This window comes from Leopardus geoffroyi, chromosome D1 (assembly GCF_018350155.1).
Source record: "Leopardus geoffroyi isolate Oge1 chromosome D1, O.geoffroyi_Oge1_pat1.0, whole genome shotgun sequence".
Taxonomy (NCBI): Eukaryota; Metazoa; Chordata; class Mammalia; order Carnivora; family Felidae; genus Leopardus; species Leopardus geoffroyi.
Window position 1 is genome coordinate 2857696 of NC_059329.1, and position 20927 is coordinate 2878622.

Sequence of the window (20927 nt, forward strand, 5' to 3'; positions counted from 1 at the left end):
CAAAGGTACGTGCCAGCCCCACATCTGGTTCTGGCATGCTAACGGTCAGCAGCTGAGTGGCAATAAAGACGAATGCTTGGAGATCTTTTCGCGTTAGTTATTAGACTGGTGGGTCAAGGGAACTTCATTGACAGAGAACAGCTGGTGTTTTCCAAAGGATTTGGTAATGCCTTCAGTGGTGTTCTGATGATTGTAATCGAAATACATGAGCTCTGTAACAGTATATTTAGGAAGATACATAACTGTTTATTACTTTCAAAAAAGGAACGGATGAATGGATCCTTGTTTGAAAGAAAAAGGCGTCCTTGTGGGATAGACAGAGTTTTGTGGGTTGTGTTCTGTTTAAGTTCTTCAATTTTGATTTCCTTCATCTATTTATTCTATAAAGGATTGTTGAGAACCCACCAAATGTGAGATTCTGCTAGTCTACTAAACATACTTAGGGGCACTGTGTCAACACACAAAATCACAGCCTAAAAGGGTCACTACCTCCAAAGCTAGAATTCCTCTGTGTGTGTGTGTGTGTGTGTGTGTGTGTGTGTGTGTGTGTGTGTATTTTCCCTCACTGTATTCAAGCAAAGAGTATGTCTTCCCTCCCCATTGAGGATCTTGGGTTCTGTTTTCCATTAAGGCCCATCTCTGGGACAAATGATGCACAAACCATATTAACACATTTTATTAGGATGCCAAAGTTAAATACATACATATCCTGGTAAATTACTCACAATTATAACAATTTAGAATTTGGACACATGTCACATTACTGGCCAAAGCAATTTGTGAAATAGTTGACGGAACGTATGGGATTCATCCATCCTTTCTTCTGTCAAATATGGTGATAATGGAGCTAATGGGATCTTGTTTGATTTCAGACTTTAAGTACACATTGCTCTGATATTTCTATTACGGTCTTATGTCTGCGATCTTGAAAAGGAATTCACTACATAAATCAAGACAGTATTATTATGAAGAAGATGTTCAAGGGACACTTGCATAATAAAAGTTTATTAAATATATCTCTAGATAGGTTTTCAGCATATTTTGAAGCTTTTCCTATTAAAAAACACACGGTATTTTCCAGTAGAAAACCTTAAAACAGTTATTGCTACCTTCAGAATTAGTATAGGTAAAGGTTATATTATTTTGTTTGGAATATTAAGCATTTATATATAGCCTATGATTTTAAAGAGATCATCATGTGCAGAATATTAACCACCATAACTCCTAGTGACTTAAACATTTATATAGAGAGTGTGATTTTAAAGAGATCATCATGTGCAGAGTATTAACCACCGTAACTCCTAGTGACTTAAACCATCTTCAGGAAGAATTCTGAACACTAGTACAGAAATTCCGCAGCAGGGGTGTAACAGGTTATATATATATATATGAAGCTATATATATAGCTTCCTCAAGGCAGGAAGGAGAATGTTCCCTCTCACTCTGGGGAACTTGAGAAGAGTTATCATGTTTAATTCAAGTTTCCCTTCATGCTTACCTACTTGGCTCTGAGGAAGCCAAACCAGTTACCCAGAAATGTATACACAGAACTAAATTTCTGAAGTGGATAATACAAAGTTTCAGAATGATGCAGTATATACAAGCAGGATGTGTTTTTGGTACCCACCTCCGATTGATGGCCAACAGGCGATCCTTCCATTTTCACCCATTCACAAGAAGCTTAGGGGCACACATAGACATACCCTCCCTCTAGGAATACTTTTGCTCTAGCATAAGCCAAAACGTGGGGGGGGGGGGGGGAAGGTAAGGACAATCTGCAGACGCTGCAGCTATGGGTATCGAGTGACCTTGAACTGCAGGTGAATAATAACGGTGGTGGACTGGGCCAGCAGGATGAATCCAGGTAGAGTGGGACCTGAAATTCATAGAGCTCAACATTACACACGCAGAATTAGGGATGAGAGCGAATATTTACTGGGAACAAAAATAAATTACAAGTTATAAATTTTTAAAATCGTAATAAGCTTCTAAATGTAAACAAATCCGGGAAATAGTAATAATATTTTTCTTATTTAACTGCCTAGGACACCTTTACAATACTTTTAATCCTACACTTTTGGCTGCATTCGCTTCGATGACTTTTTCCCAGTGTAACTGTTTTGTGATACCACTTTCTCTAGAGAAAATGGAAAGTGAATTCCTCTTCAGTTTTAGCATGGTTGATTGAAATTTGCTTTCATTACTAATTATAGAGATAAGAGGGGCAGAAGCCCTTGTAGAAACTTGGACGGGGTCCTAGCAATATGTTAACATGTTTTCTTTTTTAATTCTGCACAATTAAGATATTTTAAGCGTAATCCATTCCGACCACTGTCTCTACTCCGTCTTCTCCTGTCTCATTTGACCCCATGTCAGGTGGTATTCTGATGGCTGTTGGGGGCTTTAGAATCTAGATGAGGGAAATCGGAGGGTGTGTTTAGCTTGGGGTTAGGAGGATGCATTGTGTGGTGTGCAGTCGCTTCTGCTTTTACTTGGATTACGTCATCACGGCGTGGGAACGGCTTCCAGCAATCTCACCTCTGAGTGTGTGTGAGACGAGTTACTGCACAGAAACAACCCAGTGCCCCCATGCTGTACAGCTGATGCAGGAAGAAACTATGTGGCAGTTTCCCTAAATTTGACAGTCATTCTAAAATTGTTATGGTACTATTATTATTATTATTATTTTAAAGCTTATTTATTTTGAGAGGGAGACGGAGTGTGAGCAGGGGAGAGGAGAGAGAATCCCAAGCAGGCTCTGCAGTGTCAGCACAGAGAGCAGTGCTCGGCTCGATCCCGGGAACCATGAGATGATGACCCGAGGTTAGACCAAGAAAGAGTCCCACGCTCAACCGAGCCGCCCAGGCGCCCCTTACATGGTATTATTATTAATGAATTGTGAGGCTGTAGCTGAAAGTGTAATGAAGGGAAATCAGAGTTGAAAGAGACGGCGGTCTTGACCAACTTCAGTTAAATTATCTGATTGGTGAAAAGCCATTAGGGTCTATGATTCTGTTGCTGTGGTCCTTCCTGAAGCCCACAGGCTCACTGGCCTTGTGGTAGACCCACCTCTGTGTCCAACGACCGCTGGGCCCTTGGAGAGAGGCTCACAGCCTCAGTCTGTTACTTCCCCTGGGCCGGTGAGGACTACTTACTAGGCCTTAGTGTCCTCACTCATTACATACTTGATTTGAAGAGCCTGAGGGGTTCATTTACTCCTGTGCTGACTGTCTGTTTCTTCCCAGGAGCAGGTCGGGTCCACACCATGTGCCCGAGAGAAGGTCCACGTGGATGGATGAAGCAGAAAAGGTTGAGAAGGCAGATCTGTGAAAAGGAGCCTCACTCATGGTAAGGATGCCGATACTTGTTTAGATTTCAAGGAGCTGACTTTAGGATTTTAAGCTGGGGAGTGATGTGCTATGATGCTGTGCTTTGTCCATGTGGAGAACAGACGTGTTTTAAATCCACTTGTTCTATGGACCATGTCCTCTGTGCCAGGCAAGGTGGTGATCACCAGGAACCTGTGCTTTCTTCTGTACTCCTCCCAGCAGCCTTCCGCAGTGGTGATCGTGGTCCCCAGGTTGCGGTTATGGAAACTGGAGACTTAGAAAAGTTAACCCATGGAAGGCCAACCAGTTCCATCCTGACAAACTGGAATTTACACCCGGGTCTGTCGCTCAACAGCCCCTTCTGCAAGTGCTGATTCCCAGTGTCCCCGCGTCGGGACTCGGGACTCAGACCCCTGCCCTGTCACTGGCATTAGAAAGGCGCTTCCACGCCATTTGGAAGAATATTATTGGAAACTTCTGTCTGTGCTCCAGATTCTTCTGTGGGGAGAAATAGGCTTGCCTTTTAAATTGAGAACATTTTCAAATGTTTTGGCAGTTGGCTCAGTAAAGAAAAGGTGTTCTTTTGCAGTTAAATTGGAGTGTGGCTTTTTGCAAATGTGATGGTATTTTAAAATGGCTCCTTCAAAAGGAGTATTTTCAGAAAATATCAAAATAGACTTAAACTCCTTGTGTCATGAAGCTGAAACACGGTCTTGATATACTTTCAAAATGTTTCCCTGTATAACAGATGCTTACGTATCACAGTAAGCTCATGATGGGGGAAGAGGAGGGGGAGGACAGAGGCCAGCCCACAGACTCTCCGGCCATAACTCCAGGTCGTGGTTAGCTTTTCCATTCTCCTACAAATCTCCCTGATTCCTTCCTTTTTCTCTCCTCCAGCATTCAATCTGTATCAGAAATTCCTGGCATAAATATAAGTGCTAATCAGATAAAATGAATCAGAATATCTGCTAGGAGATTTGACTCCTCTCCTCAAAGGCTTTTTCTCTTTAAAGAAAAAATAGGGACTCCTACTTTATTGAAGATCATTTTAAACCCAATTCTTTGTTTTGTTTTTCTTTTTGACCACCTTCACCCATTTGCCTACTAGGGTCTGTCTCCTTGGGCTAAACCAACTGGGAACCTTCCTCAAGGTATGAAATATTTGCCTACTCTGCTGTACAGGCTTTACGGTTTCCACATAGAAATCCTAAGCGAAGAATGAATGGTAGCCCTTGGCAGCTCCCCTAAAACAACTTGGGTTTAATACAGGCAAATCGAATCCTCCTAGATTCATACAGGAGCAATGTAATAATTTTAAAAGGCAGAGCATGGAGATGGGCCACGGAAAGAGAGCAGACTGCAGGCAGGGCTGTTTGAGGTCCCCTGTGGCGGGGGGGAGGCTTGCATCCAGACTTTCCGGGGCACATCACCAGCATCGGACCCACTTTGATCATGTAGTGACACGGGGAGTCTCTGTGGCTATTTCCACAGTCAGGCACTGCCTCCCTTTCTCCTTTTCCTTCAGCCAGGGAGACCTGGAGATTATTCCCATTTTCTCTGATTTTCAAAACAAAAAAAATGGTTTTCTGATTGATTTCATGGTCATGTCTCATCACTAGGACTTTATTCTCTGAAGATAGAACCCCCCTATTTCTTCACTAAGTGATTCTTTTCTGAACTTTGGCCGTTAAGATTTACCATCCAATGTTTTCACTTGGCCAGCCAAGTACGAGCAGGTACGCAGCAGCACTGAGGCCAGGGCACCATGTGGGAAGTACAACCTCTGCTACTGTTGTGAATTTTCCTATCCTCTGTCAGTCATCCCAGGCCGGTAGTACCACAGCCTGGCTTTTTATTCATTCTTCTTTTGGTTAATCAACCTGTAAAATGGAACACTTACACAGAAGTCAATAATACTGAAGTAGGGGAAGGAATCTGTAATCAGTTGGAAAGATTTGAATTTCTGGAAGCACTGTAGATGTCGGGCCTGGTTGGGAACAACCGATTGTCACTTTAAATTGCTCACCATTTCAGACAGAACACCATCCAGTTATTTTAACGGCCTCAGAAATGGGAATACATTCTGCATGCAAGTTAACTTACAGAAAAATGTAGGTTGCTATGTGACTCTTTTAAGGATAACCTGCCTGTTTTCGGCCCTACTTTAATAGAAGTTAATTTTAAAGAATATTTTAAGTAATGTTTTGACTAAAACCTCTTGCATCTGATGAAACCATATGACAAATGGGTCTGTGAGTTGACGTTACAAAAGGAAAACTATTTTTGAAGACTTGCAGAGGTGTTAATCCCGAAGCTGACAGTTTTATTTATTTTTATTTTTTTAAGTTTTTATTTATATTTGACAAAGAGAACAAGTGTGAGCTGGGGAGGGACAGACAGAGAGGGAGACACTGGATCGGAAGCAGGCTCCAGGCTCCGAGCTGTCAGCCCAGAGCCCGACACAGGGCTCGAACTCATGAACCCTGAGATCACGACCTGGGCCGAAGTCAGATGCTCAATTGGCTGAGCCACCCAGGCGCCCCAGAAGCTCACAGTTTTAATTGTTGACAGTCACTGCTGGGACACGGTTGAAATCTCATACCAAAGTAACAGCCAGTAAACGGACAATGGCTGTGATTTCTGTGACTGAATACCAGTTATGCTAAGCAATTATATTCTGGAAGGCTGTGCTGCCCAACGCTTGGTATTTGCTAAGCGTGTGTGGCTATTGGGCATTTGACATGTGAATGGTCTGAATGCAGACAAGTTGTAAATGTAGAATAAACAGCGGCTTTAAGGATTTTCCGTGAGGGGCACCTGGGTGGCTCAGTTGGTGAAGTGTGCCTGACTTTTGGTTTCGGCTCAGGTCATGATCTTACGGTTTATGAGTTCGAGCCCTGCATCGGACTCTGCATTGACAACGTGAAGCCTGCTTGAGATTGTCTCTCTCCCTCTCTCTCTGCCTTCCCACTGCTTCCTTGCTCTCAAAATAAATAAATAAACTTATAAAACAAAGACTTTCTGTGAAAAAAATGTCAACATAATTTTTGTTAGAATATAGGAGAAAATAGTATTTTGGGTATATTGAGTTACATAAAATACGTATAAGTTTATTTTACTTATTTCTGCCTTTTAAATGTCAGTAGTAGAATATTTAAAATTCCATGTGTGGCTTATAATTGTGGCTTTCATTGCATTTCTGCTGGGTAGCACTGCTCCAAGGAGACTGACAGATGCAAATACATTGTTAAGAGTGAATTCATGGGGCGCCTGCATGGCCCAGTTGGTTAAGCTTCCGACTTCGGCTCAGGTCTTGATTTCACTGTTCGTGGGTTCGAGCCCCATGTTGGGCTCTGTGCTGACAGCTCACAGCCTGAAGCCTGCTTCACATTCTGTCACCTTCTCTCTCTGTCCCTCTCCTACTCACGCTCTGTCTGTTGCTGTCTCTCAAAAATGAATAAATGTTAAAAAAATTTTAAAAAGAGTGAATTCACGTTCCTTTGAACAAATGTGGCGGTTTTATTAACCTTCGGGACACGTCTGAGAAACTGTTCTGTACTTTGCCTTGTAATTCTCTCTTTCTGGTAACTGATCCTTATTAACATACATACACATTTCCCCACCCCACACACTGTATCCTCAAAAGAAGGGGGAAGAAACCAGGTAACTGATCTCCTGGAAGGAGAACTGGAATGAGATTCGGAAGATGTGGCTTGTAGTTAAAATTTCTACCAACAGCTCTCTGTACTGACAGTAGGCACTTAGTTGACCAGTTCTGGGTTTTCCAGTCTGCAATACCCTCTCCTGCCCTAAAACAAACACTACAGGTGTAGGAGTGACAGGAAAATTGATGAAGAAGCTGAACTTGGGTGGAAAAATTGGAAAGAAGGCGCCACTGGTACCTAGAGCAAGGTCCCTCTTCAGCTGTATGGAGACAGGCATCCACAGGAAAAGATTTCCTGCTGGTTTCTGCCCTCGCGCATACATTTTATCTGCACAGGAAGAAATACATCCCTCTCCTCCCAAGGCAGTCCCCTGTGAAAGGAATTCCTTCTCTGCAAACTACCACAGATCATGGTTGTGGCCTTCCCACGAGCCATCCGTCCGCTTACGTGGGGTTGTGGGCACATCCAGCCCAGCGCTATCTGTTGTCCTGCTCACAGGCAGCAAATTCTCCTCCTGGTGATGTTGCGTCTGTCCCCTTCCTGACTGGCCTCCTGAATGTGCACCCCTGCCTTCAGGTCAAGATCCACGGCCGTGTGTCTGGGCCTTCCAGTCTCTCATTTCCAAGGCTCTTGAGGCTACGCTGCCCTCGCTATGAGTGCACTCGTAGGTTCTGACTCCCTGGCAAGGCAGAGATGGGTCTGTGGGGGGATGCGGGATGAGGCGGTTGCAGGAGGAGAGGTTTGTCACTGGGGGCTGAGAAGGAACAGGGGCAGGTGACAAGGAGAATGATAAGAAGAGGGAAAACCTCCCTGACCCACAGCATGAGTGTCTCCTTTCCTCATTTACTGACTCAACTTATTTAATGGTCTTTACTGAATACCGGACAGACTATGGACCTATGAGTACATATGTGCAGACAGAACGTCTTCTCTGCCCTTAGAAATCTTTAATTTGCAAAATCATCTGAATCTTGTTTCTGGATCAAAATAGGATGTCCCGTTTTGGTTCTTGATACATGTGATGATTAATACTGCGTTCCTATTGTTCTATACAACCTTGCTCTACTCTAGAACGCACCCCAACTCTATATTTTACTACCTCAAATCAACTACACTTCAGTTTATCCATAAAATAAATAATAAAAAAAGAAAAAAGAAAAGAAGCTGAAAAACATCTGAAGTCTGAAATTATATCGATTGATCAGAGCCTGTCTTTTGTACTTAAACGTTAGATAGTCTCGGACTTCAGAAAGCATTGGATGTAATCAGGTATAATTTATGTTGTTGTTTTAAGTATGCTTTTTACTTACACATTTATGGTTTCCTCAAACTCACAAACATACATACACATCTAAGTTGGTCACTGTTGATGTTCATTACTGTTTATATTTTTTATTTAATTCTCTATTAAATTACACTCTCTTACGATATCAACTAACAGTTCTTTCTGGGATCCTCATTTGAGCCCACACATTTTGTCTGATTCCCTCTCATGATTCCTCGGGAAGCCTTCAATTGTCACTGCTCTGGGGACTCTCCTGGTGGCCGTATCCCCATGCTGCCTTCACCGAGTGCCTGGCAATGAATTCATCCTCCCACATTCTCCACTGAGGCGACCTGAACTCCATCTACCTCTGACAAGTATTTGTAATCAGAATATTCAGAGGAAAATGAAAGCCTTCAAGTAAATAAACCTGGGGTTTTCCCTGCCTTAATCCAAGAATCAGAGGTTTTTATCTACTTTAATAAAGAAGAATTGTCAATGCTCTCCCAGACACTTTCATTTATAACTTCATAAGACCATGTGAGTAGACTATATGTAAATACAACAAACATAAGAACCAACCCAGCCTGCCCCACACTTTCAAAGGGATCTTCAAATCGAGCCCTCCAGAAAAGCTTCCCCACACTATTGCACTTAGTAGGTATTTGAACACCAGTAAGAAGAAATTCCCTAGCGTGCAACCAGGGACAAGCGGCAGCCAGGCTCTGTTATAAAACCTGCAAGCTGGGTCCTCTTGTGGACCATCTTAGCTGAGAAGAAAGTATGAGGCCTGGTCCTGGTGTGGAGATTACAGGAGAGGTCTAGGGAAGGAGCCATTTGACTGCCAAGGAGCCATGGAGAAGGAGAATCAGGGGTACGGGAGACTCTGTGGTGTCTGCAACCAAGTGGCGAAGTTGGAAATGATTAAGGGGGGAGAGCCATCAGTTGTAGGAACTGAAGTTTTGTCACAAGGAGATAACAGAGGTGCCCTCGATTTCCAAGGCGCGTGGCTGTGCTGTGAGTGCAAGGGCGCATAAAGGGGGGAGGGGAGCACCTGGAGAAGCCCAGCCTGGGGTCCCTGGGTCATCATCCTACACCAGGAAACGAAAAGCAAACCCACCTGCAAGCTCTGGGCAGCACAGATGATTTCCATGTGTAGTTTAGTAGCTGGTGTGTGGAGTTTACATAAGGACTGAGCATGACATTTATTACCCAAAGAATTTCTGGCTGATATGTGCTACATGTATACGGATGCTTGACCTCAAAATAACCAGAAGGGAGGAGAGGAAAGGGTTTTGGTGATGATGTCTTTGGAAGTACTTCCAGAAGGAGAGTTGCTCAGCGTTAGTGGTTACGTCCCTCCCTCCCCCATAACAGTGTCTTGAGCCAGCAGGTTACAAATCTGTGTTTCTCCCATCCGCCCACCATGCCGTCCCTGCAGAGGAGACCACTAAGGACAGGAAGGCGCAGAATTTGAATGAGCCCCTGGAATACAGATGACTGAACGCCAAACATCATCATTCTCATTTCTGTGACCTTAAGGGAACGTATCCTAAGTAACGTGACTAGTGACATAAATGTTACAATACTGCATAACAATTAATCACTCTATACTTGGACATTATTGTTGTGGCATTTATAACAAAAAACTTCTCTGCTCGCTCCTTTGTATTAAGGGACAGTGGTATTACATTCACATACTTAGTTGTGTCTGTTTGTCTTAGACGAAGCTGGATCTTGGATAAATGTGTTTTAGTAAAACTATTGCAGATTCCACTTTCACTCTGCAGAAGCAGTCGGCCTACTGCTGAGTGATTTATTTAAGTCTTAGATAAAATAATCATTGCTTTCTCACAAGCAATAAAATTACTTTGCTTACATGGGGAGACAGAGAAAAACAAAACTAACAAAAAATGCTTAGTGGAGATTAAAAGACTGTTTAAACCAAAAACCATGTGCATATCAATTTTTACAGTGAGCGAGATGGAAAGAATTATTTCTAGGAGGAAAAAAACCCACACCTGAATATGGGGTACACTTGGGCGGGGGGGGGTGGGTTGTGCCATGTCCTGTGCATAAGTGTAAGCATGAAACCATGAAACCGTGGGGTTAGGTTGGAGCTGGTCAAAAGCAGCTTGCAAATTTTGCAAGGAGTGATTTGCTCATTCGTCAGTGATTCTCAGCCGTTCACACAACTGAAGGAACCTGTACTGTTTACAAAGTCATATGATTTTCATTTTAAAAGCCTTGAGATTCTCAGAGATGTAAAGAGATGACAGATTAATAGACTTCTCATGCAGCCTAATGCTTGAGCAAATCCTTAAAGCTGCCTTCTGCTAAATTAATACGAAGAAGAAGTGTGGCTCGCCATCGTCCTGCCAGTTTATGTTATCCATCTGATTGGCTTGTGACTTGTTGCTGGATTAGGATTAAAGCAGGGGGGAACAGATGGGTGATATAGGTTGTTTCTCCTAGAAATCCAGAGAACACATCCTGAGTCAATTAGACCTAAACAATAATGTTTCCCCATCTAAATTTCCTTCTCTTTGTATGGTACCTTTGAAATGAAAATTAAAACTGTAGTAACATATCACCTCACACCTGTTAGCATGGCCATCTTCTATTTTTGATAGAGAGAGAGAGAGAGAGAGAGAGAGAGAGAGAGAGAGAGAGAGAGAACAATCAGGGTAGGGGCAGAGAGAGAGGGAGACATAGGATCTGAAGCAAGCTCCAGGTTCTGAGCTGTCAGCACAGAGCCCAACATGGGGCTCGAACCCACAAACCACGAGCTCATGACCTGAACAGAAGTCAGATGCTTAACTGACTGAGCCACCCAGGTGCCCTAGTATGGCCGTCTTCTAAAAGACAAGAGATAATGAAAGCTGGCAAGGATATGGAGAAAAAGGAACTCATGTGCATGGTTGCTGGGAATGCAGACTGGTGTAGGTGCTTTGGAAAACCTGGGGGATCCTCAAAAAATTAAAAATAGAATTAACCCTATGCGCCAGCAATTCCACTTCTGGGAATGTATCCAAAGGAGACAAAACACTAACGTGAAAAGGTATCTGAACCCCCATGTCCACAGTAGCATTATGTATAAAAAGTAAAATGTGAAAACAATCTAAGTGTCCATCAGTGGATGAATGGATAAGGAAGTTCTGTGTGCGTGTGTGTGTGTGTGTGTGTGTGTGTGTGTGTGTTATGCAATATAACAGTCATTGTGGGGGAGGGACAAGGAAATCCTGCCATTTGGAACAACATGGATGGACTTTAAAAGTATGCCAAATGATATAAGCCAGACAGAGAAAAACAAATACCGTATGATATCACTTATATATAGAATATAAAAAAAAATTTCTAACCATATGTGATCTACAAGAGACTCACTTTAGATCCAAAAACACAAATAGGTTGAAAGTGAAAGGCTGGAAAAAGATTTTCCATGAATATAATAACCAGAAGAGAGCAAAGGGGGTACATTTTTATCAGGCAAAGAGTCTATAAATTGAAAAAAAAAACTTTATAAAAGACAAAGAAGGCCATCATCAATTAGTAAAAATTTCAATATAGGAAGAAGCTATAACAATTAAAGCATTTACACACCTAGTAACAGGGCACCAAAATGTATGAAGCAAAAATCTACAAAATTGAAGACAGAAATAGTTCTACAAAATTAGTTGGAGACTTCAATATCCCACTCTCAATATGGATAGAACAGTTAATCAGAAGATAAGGAAGCAAATAGAGGACTTGGACAATACAACAAACCAATTCGATCCATCAGACATAGACAGAACACTACCCAACAACAAGTCTTCTGAAGTATGTATTGATACCTCTTCCAGGTTAGAGCTCATGTTAGGTCCACAAAATAATTCTCCATAAAATGTAAAGGATACTATCATATAAAGGATCTTCTCTGATCATTATGTGATAAAGTTAGACATCAATAACAGAACACGAACAAAAATTGTAAGTATGTAGAAATAGAAAAAATATATATATTCTTTTTTTTTTTTAATTTTTTTTTTCAACGTTTATTTATTTTTGGGACAGAGAGAGACAGAGCATGAACGGGGGAGGGGCAGAGAGAGAGGGAGACACAGAATCGGAAACAGGCTCCAGGCTCTGAGCCATCAGCCCAAAGCCTGACGTGGGGCTCGAACTCACGGACCGCGAGATCGTGACCTGGCTGAAGTCGGACGCTTAACCGACTGCGCCACCCAGGCGCCCCAAAATATATATATTCTTAAACAATTAGTGGATCAAAGAAGAAATAACAAGGGGGATTATAAAATATTTAGGGATGAATGAAAATAAAAACATGGCATACCAAGATCTATGGGATGCAGCAAAAGCAGCAATAATGGGAAATTTCATAGCTGTAAATGCTTACATTAAAAAATGAGAAACATCTCAAATCAGCAGCCTAGCTTTAAAATATAAGTAACAAGAACAATCTAAACTGGAAGCATGCAGTAGAAAGAAAACAATACAGATTAAAGCAGAGGTAAATGAAATAGAAAAAATTTAAATAGAGAAAATTAATTAAACCAAAAGTCGATTCTTTGAAAAAAATCAAAATACTTGTCAAACCTTTAACTAGGTAGACTAAGGAAACAGAAGACTCAAATTACTAAAGTTAGAAATGAAATTGGGGGCATTACTACTGATTCTACAGAAATACAAAGGATTATAAGAAAGTACTAAGATGAACTGCACACCAACAAATTGGTTAATAAAGATGAAATAACCAGATATCTAATAACAAAAAAACATTCTAAAATTAAGTCAATAAGGAGTAGAAAATCTGAATAGACCTATAAGTAGAAAAGAAATTCAAAACAGTAAATAATAATACAAATAAAATCAAAATGGAATCAGTGACGAGTTCTAACATTTGAAGAATAACACCAGCCTTCTTAAACTTTTCAAAAAAAAAAAAATTGGAGAGAAAAGAACTCTTCAATACTTATTCATTTTTTGAGGACATTTTCCTGATACCAAAGATAGAGACACCAGAAGGAAAGAATACTACAAACCGTTGAAGATTGATGTAAAATCCTCAACAAAATTCTACCAAACTTAATTCAGCATATTAAAAGGATTACATATCTTGAGCAAGTGGGATTTATTTCTGGAATTCATGGATGGTTCACCATATGAGAATCCATCAAATGTAATATGCCACATAATACAAAACAAAGGGGCAAAAAACACATGTCATCTTGATGCATAAAAAGCATTTGACAAAACCCAACACCCTTTAAAAAAAATCAACAAACTAGGAATAAAAGGAAAATATATCTCCAAATAGTGAAATCAATTTTTGGAAAACTGACAGTGAACATCATACTCAATGATGAAATGCTGAAAGCTTGTTTTCTAAGATCAGGCACAAGGCAAGAGTGACTGCTTTCACTGCTTCTAGTTAATATGGTACTAGAAGTTCTTTCCAGAGCACTTAGGCAGGAGAAAAAAAAAGATGGCATCCACATAAGAAAGGAAGAAATAAAATAATGTTTGCTGGTGATATGTGTAGAAAAGTATAAAAATTCCACAAAAAGTTATTAGAAGTAATAAATAAATTTGGCAATTTAACGATAAAAAGTCAACACATGGAAATTAGTTGCATTTTGGAGAGTGACATCAGATGGCAACACAGTTCTTTCTTGACTTCAACGTCCCTTACAGGAAGACAAACTAGCAACTCCCCATAGTCAAGACACCACTGTAATTATTCCGGAGCCCAGTGGTGAGGTTGAAGCATCCCCCAGACCACAGACTAAGAAGGATCGCATTAGAAGCATAAGAGCAGTTTCACTTAAACAGCACCACCCATTCTTCAGGCTGGCACACCACCAAACCACGAGCACCCTGTTGGGCCTATAAAGTTAATCCAGTGGGAAAAACAGAACCCAAGGTGGACCCCCAGCTTTCCCAGCATTTCATGATAATTCCTGGGAGGTTCACTTGGGTCTCACTTCACAGGGCTTACTGGGGGAACCTCACGGAGTGATTCATTGGCATATTCTGTAAGTTCTGCAGTCCAGTATCCCAAGCTGAGCTGACTGATGAAGGTGCTTCTCTGCCAACACTTGTAAAATCTGTTAGAGACTAACGAATTCAGAAAATTTGAGGAGAGAAAGTTAACATGCAAAAATTAGTTGGGGCGCCTGGGTGGCGCAGTCGGTTAAGCGTCCGACTTCAGCCAGGTCACGATCTCGCGGTCCGTGAGTTCAAGCCCCACGTCAGGCTCTGGGCTGATGGCTCAGAGCCTGGAGCCTGTTTCCGATTCTGTGTCTCCCTCTCTCTCTGCCCGTCCCCCCTTCATGCTCTGTCTCTCTCTGTCCCAAAGATAAATAAACGTTGAAAAAAAAAATTAGTGATGTTTCTGTACACTAACAACAAACAGTCTGAAAAAGGAATAAAGAAAACAGTTACACTCACCGTGGTTACAAAAAAAAAGAGAAAGAAAGGAAGAAAGAAGGGAAGGAAGGAAGGAAGAAAGAAAAGAAAAGAAAAGAAAAGAAAAAAGAAAAGAAAAGAAAAGAGAAAACAAACCAACAAAAAATGTAGGAATAAACTTAACCAAGGAGGTGAAAGATCCATACACTGAAAACCATAAAACATTGATTAAAGAAATTGAAGAAGACACAAATAAATGGAAATATATTCCATATTCATGAAATAAAAGAATTGACTTTTTTTTAAGTGTTTGTACTAACTACAGACATATGTAAGTTCAGTGTAATCCCTACCAAAATTACAATGGCATTTTTTTATAGAAGTAGAAATAACAGTCCTAAAATTCATGTGAGACCACCAAAGACCTTGAATAGCCAAAACAATTCTGAGAAAGTAGAACAAAACTAGAGGAATTACACTTCTTGACTTCTAATGATACTACAAAACTCTAGTTATCAAAACAGTGTGGTACTGGCATAAAAACACATAGACCAATGGTAAAGAATCAAGAACCCACAAATGAACCCATGCATGTATGGTCAACTGATTTAGGACAGGGAGCCAATAATACTCAATGGGGAGAAGATGGTCTCTTCAGTAAATGGTGCTGGAAAACTTTGATAACCAAATGCAAAACATTGAAAAGAGGCTCCAAACTTAACACCACTAAGAAAAATTAACTTAAAATCGATCCAGTAATAATTAATATCTGAAGCTATAGAACTAAAAGAAAACCGGGACAAGCTTTTTGATATTTAACTGGGCAATGATTTTTTTTTTTGAAATTATACCAAAATCACAAGCAACAAAAGAAAAAATCATTCATTGGGACTACACTACACTAAAAGCTTCTGCACTGCAAAAGAAATGATCAGCAAACACAAAGGTAACCTATAGAATGAGAGAAAATATTTGGAAACCATATATATCTGATAAGGGGTTAATATCCAAACTATATAAAGAACTCCTGTAACTCAACAACAACAAAAACAAGTAATCCAATTATAAATGGGCAAGGGACCTGCATAGAGAAAATATACAAGAAAATATAAGAGAATATACAAATGGCCAACAGGGACAGGAATGGCGCTCAACATCACTGATGATCAGGAAAAGGCAAATTAAAACTACAATGAGATATCACCTCAATCTGTTAAATTGGCTATTATCCCAGAGACTGGAGATTTTAAGTGCAGGTGAGGATGTAAAAAGAAAAGGGAATGCTTGTGTGCTGTTGGTAGGAATGTACGTTGGTACAGACATTATAGAAAACCATATGGAGGTTCCTCAAAAAACTTAAAATATAATTACCATGTGATTCATCAATCTCACTTCTGGGTATAAATTGAAGGAAATGTAATCACTATTTAGAAGTAATATTGGCCTTATTATGTTCATTACAGCATTATTTATAATAGCTAAGATATGGAAACAATCTAAGTATTTATTGATACATAAATCAATAAAGAATATGTGATATATATATATATCACAACATGAAAGAAATCAGAGATGACAAACTCTGTATGATTTCACTTATATTTGGCATCTAAAAAACTACTCATAAAAACAGAGTAAATTAGTGATTACCCAGAGCAGGGCATGGGTAAATGGGTGAAGGTGGTCAAAAGATATAAATTTACAGTTCTAAAATTAATAAGTTTTGGAGAACTCATGTACAAGGTGGTCAGTATACTTATCGATACTGTATTGCATAATTGAAAGTTGCTAAGTGAGTAGATCTTTAAAGATCTCACACACATACACACACACAAATGGTGACTTGTAAGGTATTGAATATGCTAACTAACCTTATCATGGTAAACATTTTACAATGTATACATCTGTCAAATCACATTGTACACCTTAATCATTTCAAAATGTTTTGTGTCAATTATGTCTCAATAAAAATCAGAAAATAATTAGTTGCATTTATATATGCCAATAATGAATAATCAAAAAATGAAATTATGAAAATAAGTCCATTTATAATAGCATCAAAAAATAAAATAATTAGCAATTAACCAATGAAGTGAAAGGTTTATACAATGCAAAAACATTGCCTAAAAAAAAAATTAAAGAAGATATAAATAAATGGAAACTCATCCCATGTTCATGGATTGGAAGACGTAATATTGTTGACATATTGCCCAAGGCAATCTACAGATTCAGTGTAATCCCTATCACAATCCCACAAATTTGTTTATAGAATTAAGAAAAGTCCTAAAATTCAATTTCAAGGAACCTCATAGAGCCAAAGATTGATTGATTGATTTAGAAAGCATGAGTCAGGGATAGAGGCAGAGGGAAGGAATCTTAAGCAGGCTCTGTGATCAACACAGAGCCCCGCAGGGGACTCAATCCAAAGACCCTGGGATCATGATTTGAGCTGAAACCAACCTAGGTGGTTCAGCTGGATGCTCAACCAACTGAACCATCTAGGTGACCCTCTGAAGTGATCTTTAAAAAGAACCATGCTCTTCAGAGTCATACTGTCTCATTTCAAAACGTAACTACAAAGCTAGTGATCAAAAGAATATAGTACTGGCATAAAGACAGACATAATGATCAGTGGAATACAATAGAGAGTAGAAATAAATCCTTGAATATAGTTTGAAGTGCTTTTTGACAAAGATACCAAGACCATTCAATAGGGAAGGGTAGTATTTTCAATAAATGGTTCTGGAAAAACTGGGTATCCACATGCAAAGAATGAATTTAAACACTTCACATACAAAAATAATAAACTAGAAATCAATCTAAGACTTAAATATAAGACCTAACACTCTACAACTGTCAGAACAGAGCAAAATGTTCACAGCGTGGGATTTGGAAATGATTTCTTGAATATGACACCCAAAGCATAGACAACAGCAACAAAAAACAGATAAATTGGATTTAATGAAATTAAAAATTTTGTAAATTAAAAGACACTGTCAACTGAGTAAAAAGGCAGCGTGCACAATGGGAGAAAATATTTGGACACAATACCTCTGCTGTGGGAGTTATATCTGGGATATATAGAGAACTACTAAATTCAACACTAGCACCACAAAACAGCAACAACAAAACAATTCAAAAATGGGCAAAAGATTTCAATAGACATTTCTCAAAAAATGGTATTCTGATGACCAACAAGCACATAAAAAGATGTTCAACGTCAGTAATGACTAAGGAAATGCAAATCGAAACTATTTGAGATATGATCTCACACCCACTAAGATGACTATTATAAAATTAACAAAAAAAACATAAAATGACAAGTATTGGCAGAGATGTGGAATAATGTGCTTACTTTCACATTGCTGGGAATGCAAAATGGTACAACTGTTGTGGGAAATAGTTGATATTTTCTCAAAAAGTTGAGAATAGAATTACCATATGATCCAGCAATTTGACTTCTGGGTAATTGAAGAATCTAGCATTATTCACAATAGTTAAATTGTGCAAGTAACCCAAATGTCCATCAGTAGATGAATGGATAAGCACAATGTGACACACACACACACACACAATGCAATATTATTCAGCCTTAAAAAGGAAGGAAATTGTGGCGATTATGCTAAAACATGGATGGACTTTGAAGTTATTATGCTAATTAAAATAAGCCAGTCACAAATAGGCAAAGGATGTTTAATTCCAGTTATATTACACTTACATAGAGTAGCCAAAATCATAGAGACAGAAAATATAATAGAGGCTCCTGGGGGTTAGCGGGAGAGGGGAATGAAGAGTTATTATATAATGGGTAGAGAGTCTCAGTATTACAAGATAAAAAGAGTGATGGAAATCGATGACGGAGATGGTAGCACAACACTATGAATATTCTTGATACGGTTTAACTGTTAACTGTAAAATGGTTAAGATGATAAATTTTACGCATTTTATTGTGTATTTTACCTTAATAATAATTAAAAGAAAACGTAAAAAGCACAGGTGGAACATGCTTACGGTATTAATACAGTTAGAATCCCAGAAAGAGAAAATAGAGATAATGGGTCAAAAATATTATTTGGAAAGATGGAATCTAACAATTTTTAAACTAAAAAAATCAACATAGGGATTCCAGAAGCAGTTTGTTAGTAAACTTCTAACAAAACACATACAAAGGAAAGTATACGAAGTTACCTCAGATCAAAACTGCTTGAAAAGCAAAAGCAAATGTCTCTCTAGGGCTGGAAAAATAACAGCTACCAAGCAAAAATATACACAATGAAAATATTCCTTAAAAATAATGTGAAATAATTTTCAGACAAAGACTGAAGAACATTTTCCCTAGCAGATTTCTCAGTAGAATTAAAAAAAAAAAAAAAAAAAAAAAAAGAATGAACAATGTATTCAGTCAGAGTCAGGAAGGAAATCACTCAAATTAAAACATGGAAACACAACTAGAAAAGGGTAGGGTCAAATGGAAGACAACAAGCCGAGAAAAGGGAAATATACAGATGAAAGTTTTTTTTGCAGCAATATCACAAAATGGTTAACTACAAAAGTATATTAAACTATAATGAGATAAAGATGCTTATTATAATCTCTAGTGGGACAATTAAAGAATAGTTAAAATGTTTTGCTAAGAAATTACTTACAGGACAGAAATGAATCACAGAAATTGTTTGATTCACCCAAAAGAAAGCAGCAATGACATAAAATGGAACAGAGCACAGATGGACCAAATGCAAAAAAAATCTATAATAATAATATGATTGCAAATGTTATCTATTGATATCTATATCAGTATTTAGTAATTATACTAAGTATGAATGGACTAAACCCTCCAAATAAAAGTCTAAACTTGTCAGATTTGACTTAAAAATTGTATGGTACTTAAAAGTGATGCATTAAAATAAGGCTGTACAATGTGAATTTAAGACACAACCAGATACTCAAGGATAAGTTACCCACCTTAAAATCTTTAGGTTAAATGCATTTCCACATATTTGCCAAATAAGGTAACATTCACAGCTCTAGGCTGTGGATATCTTTCAGAGGCCATTTTCCAACCTCCCCCAGATACGCATCCAGATGTCCTTTCCTATCGGAACCTGACTTTACTCTTGGAGACTCATAATCATATCTTGAGCCTGGTCTTCTGCATGGCTAGCCCTTCACCTGTAGGAAATGAGTTTCTCTTTAAACACTGTCAAGGAGTTGTGTCTTGATTTGATATTTGGCTGACAAAAGGCTTTCATTTTCCATGTTCAATACGCCATTTACACCCAGATCTGATAATACTTTTAATTGCAACACCCCCCACCCCCCGCCCCACATCTCTCCCCTGTATAGGAGATATTGCATATACTACTTGGACCCATCGCAGTTCACAGTGGGTGACAATCTTGGTGATATCCGTGCTACAGCATGGCACAGGGCATATACACTTCACTTAGCACCAGTGCCATGCTCATTAATAGCAGCTGACCATTGAGGAGTCTAACTCCAGGTTTCAGTCTTAGAGGATTATAAACTGCTTCCTAAAATGAACAGGTTTAGGTTACTGAATTTCACTTGTCTTAGAGTGAGTTCCTAAAAGACACACCCTGAAATTAGGATTCATGTGTAAGCCTTTTATTAAGAAAACGCTCTTGGGGAAAAACAGTACAGAGGCAAAGAAAGCAGGGAGGTGAAGGGAAAGAAAACAAGCAAGAGGGCACTTCCAGACCGAGTTCTGAGGGAGGCAGTTCTAAAGCCATCCTACCCAGAAGCTCTGGAATATAAATTATGCTTGGTTCCAGCTCAAGGCTTAGGAGCTGGTTTTTATTGTGCTGCACCCATCAGTTACTGGCTGCCCTGGGGAGACTTAACTCCCCATCACTGTAGTTCTGTGTATATGGAAAAAGGACAAAGAGGACCCAGGGACTTGAGAACAGTTTTCCAGAGACATGTTCCCAGAGCCAGCACACCAAAACCTGCAAGGGTCAGTAGAGAAGGTAAAGGATCTGAGGGTGTCTGAGCGTGTCATTGACGGGGGCTGCAGTGACAATGAACATGGTTAGTTGTGTGCCACCAGCACCTCCCTACTGCCCCCCTACTCGCTCTTACCCCCTTCTCATTGCTTTCCGAACATACCTGTCTTCAGCTGTGTTCGCCTTTCCTGTTCCCTCTCTTTAGAATGCTTATCTCTTGGATTTAAGAATGACTCCCTCTTGGCTCATAATAACCCTCCCAAGAAAGGCTTTCCATAACCACCGTTTTCAGAAT

At 39.5% G+C, this 20927-nt stretch overlaps 1 long non-coding RNA gene across 1 annotated transcript in view; it reads left to right on the forward strand.

The window, feature by feature from the left end:
* LOC123600582 overlaps positions 1 to 20927 on the forward strand; it is a 478564-nt gene that overhangs the window by 149076 nt on the left and 308561 nt on the right. The window contains exon 2 of the long non-coding RNA XR_006713660.1: positions 3246 to 3348. This is a non-coding gene — a long non-coding RNA (uncharacterized LOC123600582). The remainder of the gene's footprint in view (positions 1 to 3245; positions 3349 to 20927) is intronic.